Below are 6,115 nucleotides of genomic sequence, written 5' to 3'. Positions count from 1 at the left end.
GTGAAACTATTTGGTAGAGGCTTGGACTTGTTTTTTCCGGGGTCCTTACCCACCCAAGATGTTATGATTCTGAGTTTCTCAATTGTACTACTTTAGAACCCTAAGATCCTAAAATGTTGAAAGACTCTACAATCTTGTAATTCTTGTGGAACAACTTTGCAAAGAGAAGGTGAAGCTGTGGAATAGCCAGTTCTTAGCTGTCTCTCCTTCCCGACCTGCCCCATCTCCAAGAGGCTATCCACTCAAAGTTTATTTTTTATTTTTATTTATTTATTTTTGAAATGGTGTTTCGCTCGTTTCCCGGGCTGGAGTGCAGTGGCGTGATCTTGGCTCACTGCAACCTCTGCCTCCCAGGTTCAAGCAATTCTCCTGCCTCAGCCTCCCAAGTAGCTGGGATTACAGGCGTGTGCCACCACGCCCAGCTAATTTTGTATTTTTAGTAGAGATGGAGTTTCACCATGTTGGTCAGGCTGGTGTCGAACTCCTGACCTCAGGTGATCCGCCCGCCTCGGCCTCCCAAAGTGCTGGGATTACAGGTGTGAGCCACTGTGCCCAGGCTCAAAGTTTAAATGCTCAACGGGAAAATATAAAAATCACAGTCATTCATCCATGGAATAATTTATCCTATCCATGCATTTAAAATCACAAAGAAAAACACTTAATATGCAAACGATAATACATAAGTTATACAGCATTGTCCCAATTGTGTTAAAATAGATACACAGAGGGAAAAAAAGAATGACAAAGGTTAATTATGATTGTTTCTGGCCGATGGGACAGTAAATCACTTTTGTTTCCATTACGCTTTTCTTAATTTCCTAAAATATGCATATATTTTTATAATCAGAAAAAAAGGTTTTAAGCTCAAACGTGTCAGGCCACACCTGGTGCCGCGTCATTGGGATACAGAGATGAGTCATCTCAAATGAGAGGGAGGGGCCAACAAGGCTTTGACTAGGGCTGGCTTGGAAGAGGAGGGACAAGCACTGGGTAGGGTGGGATCTGATCAGCTCAGCTCAGCTGGAGTTCAACCCGGAAGTGCTGACGGTGGCACACCAGCGGGCAAAATCCACCTCAAAAGCTGCAAATAACGTGGCAGCCCCGGCACAACAAGACCCGCCAGTTCAAGTCAACCTCACCGCCCTCTGGCCGAAGACCCAGGCCAACCCCGCCCCTTGCCTCTCCCCATTGGTCTGCTGAAGCTCGTTCGGTTCCCAGGGCCCGCCCCTCTGGGGCTGCGAGAGGAGGCGCGCTCCCTCCTCCACATGGACGCTGGCGGCCATGTTGAGTGTGGCTTGACAGGGGAGGGTGGGGCTATTCTCTGTTTCTGGCGTCGCTGACTCCATCCTACACACTCTGCAAGTGTTTCCCTTTAGTCGTGGGCTCTTGGAACCCCAAGTAAAGAGATGATTTACCACTGAAATGATTCTCACTTGGGAGCTGGGCGTTTGTGTGAAGTGCACACATCTTCCGCCCAGCCTCCGGTTCCCTGGAGGCCTGTGGGTTCTAGTTTTCCAGAGGTGATGTCATCGCAAAACCTTTGTAAGGTCCTAATGCCCGATGTTAGGATTGCAGAATCATTCAAAATGAGATCTTAGACATTGGGTGGCTATATAATTTATTGTTCAAACTGGGATAGCTTTGAGAGTCTAGGAGTATACTATCAATAATTACAATCCACACAACAGTCATAAATGTGGACTGTTCTGGAGTTTATAGTCACTCTACTTAAAGTCACTCAATTTATAGTCAGCTCGTTTTTTTAAAATTGTGGTCAAATATATATGAGAAAAATTTCCATTTTAACAATCTTTATGTGTATAATTCAGTGGCATTAATTACATTCATAGTGTCGTGCAATCATCGTCATTATCTATTTCCAAAATTTTTCATTACCCCAAGCAGAATCCATGCTCAGTAAGCAATAACTCCCCATTAACCTCTCCTACCAGCTCCTGTTAATCTCCAGTGCCCTTTCTGTTTCTATGAATTTGCTATATTTCACATAAGTGGAATCATACAATAGTCGAGGTTTTCTGTCTGCATAGTTTCACTTAGCATGATGTTTTCAAGGTTCATCTATGTTGTACCAGGTATTAATACTTTATTTTGTTTTAGAGTTGAATAGTATTCCCTTGTATGGATATACCACAATTTGTTTATCCGTTCATCTGTTAACAGACACTTGGGTTGTTTCTACCTGTTGGCTATTGTGAACAAAGCTGCTACGAACATTTTGTACAAGTATTTGAAGGTCCCAAAACATTTTTTAAGCCATTTTAGTAGTTTGAAATGGTATATTTGTGGTTTTGGTTTGCATTTCCTTGATGATTAAAGATGTTGTGGCTGGCATGGTGGCTCACGCCTGTAATCCCAGCACTTTGGGAGGCCGAGTCAGGCGGATCACAAGGTCAAGAGATTGAAACCATCCTGGCCAACATGGTGAAACCCTGTCTCTACTAAAAATACAAAAACACTGGGCGCAGTGGCTCACGCCTGTAATCCCAGCACTTTGAGAGGCCGAGGCAGACGAATCACAAGGTCAGAAGATCAAGACCATCCTGGCCAACATGGTGAAACCCCGTCTCTACTAAAAAAAATACCAAAATTAGCCAGGCGTGGAGGTGCAAGCCTGTAGTCCCAGCTACTTGGGAGGCTGAGGCAGGAGAATTGCTTGAACCCAGGGGGCAGAGGCTGCAGTAAGCCGAGATCACGCCACTGCACTCCAGCCTGGGCAACAGAGTGAGATTCTGTCTTAAACAAACAAACAAATTAGCTGGGCATTGTGATATGCCCCTGTAGTCCCAGCTACTCAGTAGGCTGAGGCAGGAGAATTGCTTGAACCCGAGAGGCAGAAGTTGCAGTGAACCAAGATCGCAGCCACTGCATTCCAGCCTGGTGAGAGAGTGAGACTCGGTCTCAAAAAAAAAAAAAAGTTGAACATCAGTTTTATTTATTTATTTATTTATTTTTTGAGACGGAGTCGCTCTGTCGCCCAGGCTGGAGTGCAGTGGCGCGATCTCGGCTCACTGGAAGCTCCGCCTTCCAGGTTCACGCCATTCTCCTGCCTCAGCCTCCCGAGTAGCTCGGACTACAGGCGCCCATCACCACGCCCGGCTAATTTTTTGTATTTTTCATGGAGACGGGGTTTCACCGTGTTAGCCAGGATGGTGTCCGTCTCCTGACCTCGTGATCTGCCCGCCTCGGCCTCCCAAAGTGCTGGGATTACAGGTGTGAGCCACTTCGACCGGCCCATTTTTATTTATTTATTTATTTATTTATTTATTTATTTATTTATTTATTTATTTATTGAGATGGAGTCTTGCTCTGTCGCCCAGGCTGGAGTGCAGTGGTGCGATCTCAGATCACTGCAATCTCCGCCTCTTGGGTTCAAGTGATTCTCTTGGCTTAGCCTCCTGAGTAGCTAGGATTACAGCCATGCGCCACCACACCCAGCTAATTTTTGTATTTTCAGAAGAGACGGGGTTTCACCACGTTGGTCAGGCTGGTCTCGAACTCCTGACCTCATGATCCACCGTCCTCGGCCTCCCAGCGTGCTGAGATTACAGGCGTGAGCCACAGCGCCCGGCCCTAACTTTTTGTTGTTGTTTATATTTTTTGTTGAGAAGGGAATCTCACTATGTTGCCCAGGCTGGTGTCAAACTCCTGGGCTCAGGTGATCCTCCTCCCTGGGCCTCCCAAAGTGCTGGGATTCCAAGCATGAGCTACTGTGCTCAGCTTTAAATACTTTTTTTTCATTATTTCGAGTTTGCTTTATGCTTAATGTTAATCAATAGTAGTTTGCTGCTGGGCGCCGTGGATCACACCTGTAATCCCAACATTTTGGGAGGCCGAGGCAGGAGGATCACCTTAGGTCAGGAGTTTGAGACCAGCCTGTCTAACATGGTGAAACCCCGTCTCTACCAAAAATACAAAAATTAGCTGGGCATGGTGGTGCATGTCTGTAATTCCAGCTACTCTGGAGGCTGAGGCAGGAAAATCGCTTGAACCTTGGAGGCAGAGGTTGCAGTGAACTGAGCTTGATTGAGCCACTGCACTCCAGCCTGGACAACAAAGCGAGACTCCATCTCATAAAAAAAAAAAAAAAAGAGAGGATGTCTGGCAATCTTATAAATACTAGAAATAGAAAGCATGACAGCACACAACATTTTTTCTTTTTTTAAAATACATTTTATTATTATTATTTTAAAATAGAGATGAGGTCTTGCCATGCAACAGAGGTTGGTGTTAAACTCTTGGGCTCAAGAGATCCTCTCACCTCGGCCTCCCAAAGTGCTAAGATTACAAGCATGAACCACCACTCCCGGCCACAGCATCTTTTATTAAATGAGAAGTTTTAAAAGACTCAATTTTAAAGAGAGATTTGTGTTAAACACTAGGAAAAACTTCCAGATAATGAAGAACCGGAACTGGGGAGAATGGGAGAGTAGAGAGAGATTCTTCACTATATGTACTGAGGAAGAAGTTGATGTTGATATGCCTAGAAGCTGACAGAGATGAAGTCCTATGGATATTCTCTGAGCTCAGTAATTCTGGAAATGGAATTTGCCTAGAGACCAACTGGGGCCCTTTATCTGCTGTGCTGCTCTCTTTCCAGCTTCACTCCAATGCCCACCTGTTGTGGAACTTTTGTACTAAGCAATCTGCCACAATTCCTACTTCTCAAACAAAAGGGAATAATTGTCTACTAGCTATATAGAGTCTTACCTCAAACAGAATATATCTAAAACTAAACTTACCACCTTCCTCCCCTTCTTGACCTTGTGGGTCTCTTTAGGTACTATTTTTTTTTATTTCCTTCCCTTAGAACCACATTTCTTTCTTTTTTTTTTTTTTTTGTTTAATTGATCATTCTTGGGTGTTTCTCGCAGAGGGGGATTTGGCAGGGTCATAGGACAATAGTGGAGGGAAGGTCAGCAGATAAACAAGTGAACAAAGGTCTCTGGTTTTGAGGCAGAGGACCCTGGGGCCTTCCGCAGTGTTTGTGTCCCTGGGTACTTGAGATTAGGGAGTGGTGATGACTCTTAAGGAGCATGTTGCCTTCAAGCATCTGTTTAACAAAGCACATCTTGCACTGCCCTTAATCCATTTAACCCTGAGTGGACACAGCACATGTTTCAGAGAGCACAGGGTTGGGGGTAAGGTCATAGATCAACAGCATCCCAAGGCAGAAGAATTTTTCTTAGTACAGAACAAAATGGAGTCTCCTATGTCTACTTCTTTCTATACAGACACAGCAACAATCTGATTTCTCTATCTTTTCCCCACATTTCCCCCTTTTCTATTCGACAAAACCGCCATCGTCATCATGGCCCGTTCTCAATGAGCTGTTGGGTACACCTCCCAGACGGGGTGGCAGCCGGGCAGAGGCACCCCCCACCTCCCTCCCTGACGGGGCGGCTGGCCAGGCGGGGGCTGCCCCCCACCTCCATCCCAGATGGGGCAGCTGCCGGGCGGAGACGCTCCTCACTTCTCAGACGGGGCGGCTGCCGGGCGGAGGGGCTCCTCACTTCTCAGACAGGGGCAGCTGCTGGGTGGAGGGGCTCCTCACTTCTCAGACAGGGCGGCGGGGCAGAGACGCTCCTCACCTCCCAGATGGGGTCGCGGCCGGGCAGAGGCGCTCCTCACATTCCAGATGGGGTGGCGGGGCACAGGCGCTGCCCACATCTCAGACGATGGGCGGCCGGGCAGAGATGCTTCTCACTTCCTAGACAGGATGGCCGCCGGGAAGAGGCGCTCCTCACTTCCCAGACTGGGCAGCCGGGCAGAGGGGCTCCTCACATCCCAGACAATGGGCGGCCAGGCAGAGACGCTCCTCACTTTCCAGACGGGGTGGCGGCAGGGCAGAGGCTGCAATCTCGGCACTTTGGGAGGCCAAGGCAGGCGGCTGGGAGGTGGAGGTTGTAGCGAGCCGAGATCAGGCCACTGCACTCCAGCCTGGGCAACACTGAGCACTGAGTGAACGAGACTCCATCTGCAATCCCATCACCTCGGGAGGCCGAGGCTGGCAGATCACTAGCGGTTAGGAGCTGGAGACCAGCCCGGCCAACACAGTGAAACCCCGTCTCCACCAAAAATACACGAAAACCAGTCA

The sequence above is a fragment of the Gorilla gorilla genome, chromosome 9, assembly GCF_029281585.2.
Source record: "Gorilla gorilla gorilla isolate KB3781 chromosome 9, NHGRI_mGorGor1-v2.1_pri, whole genome shotgun sequence".
Lineage (NCBI taxonomy): Eukaryota > Metazoa > Chordata > Mammalia > Primates > Hominidae > Gorilla > Gorilla gorilla.
The sequence above is the reverse complement of the archived record's forward strand: the minus strand, read 5'-3'. Positions refer to the sequence as shown.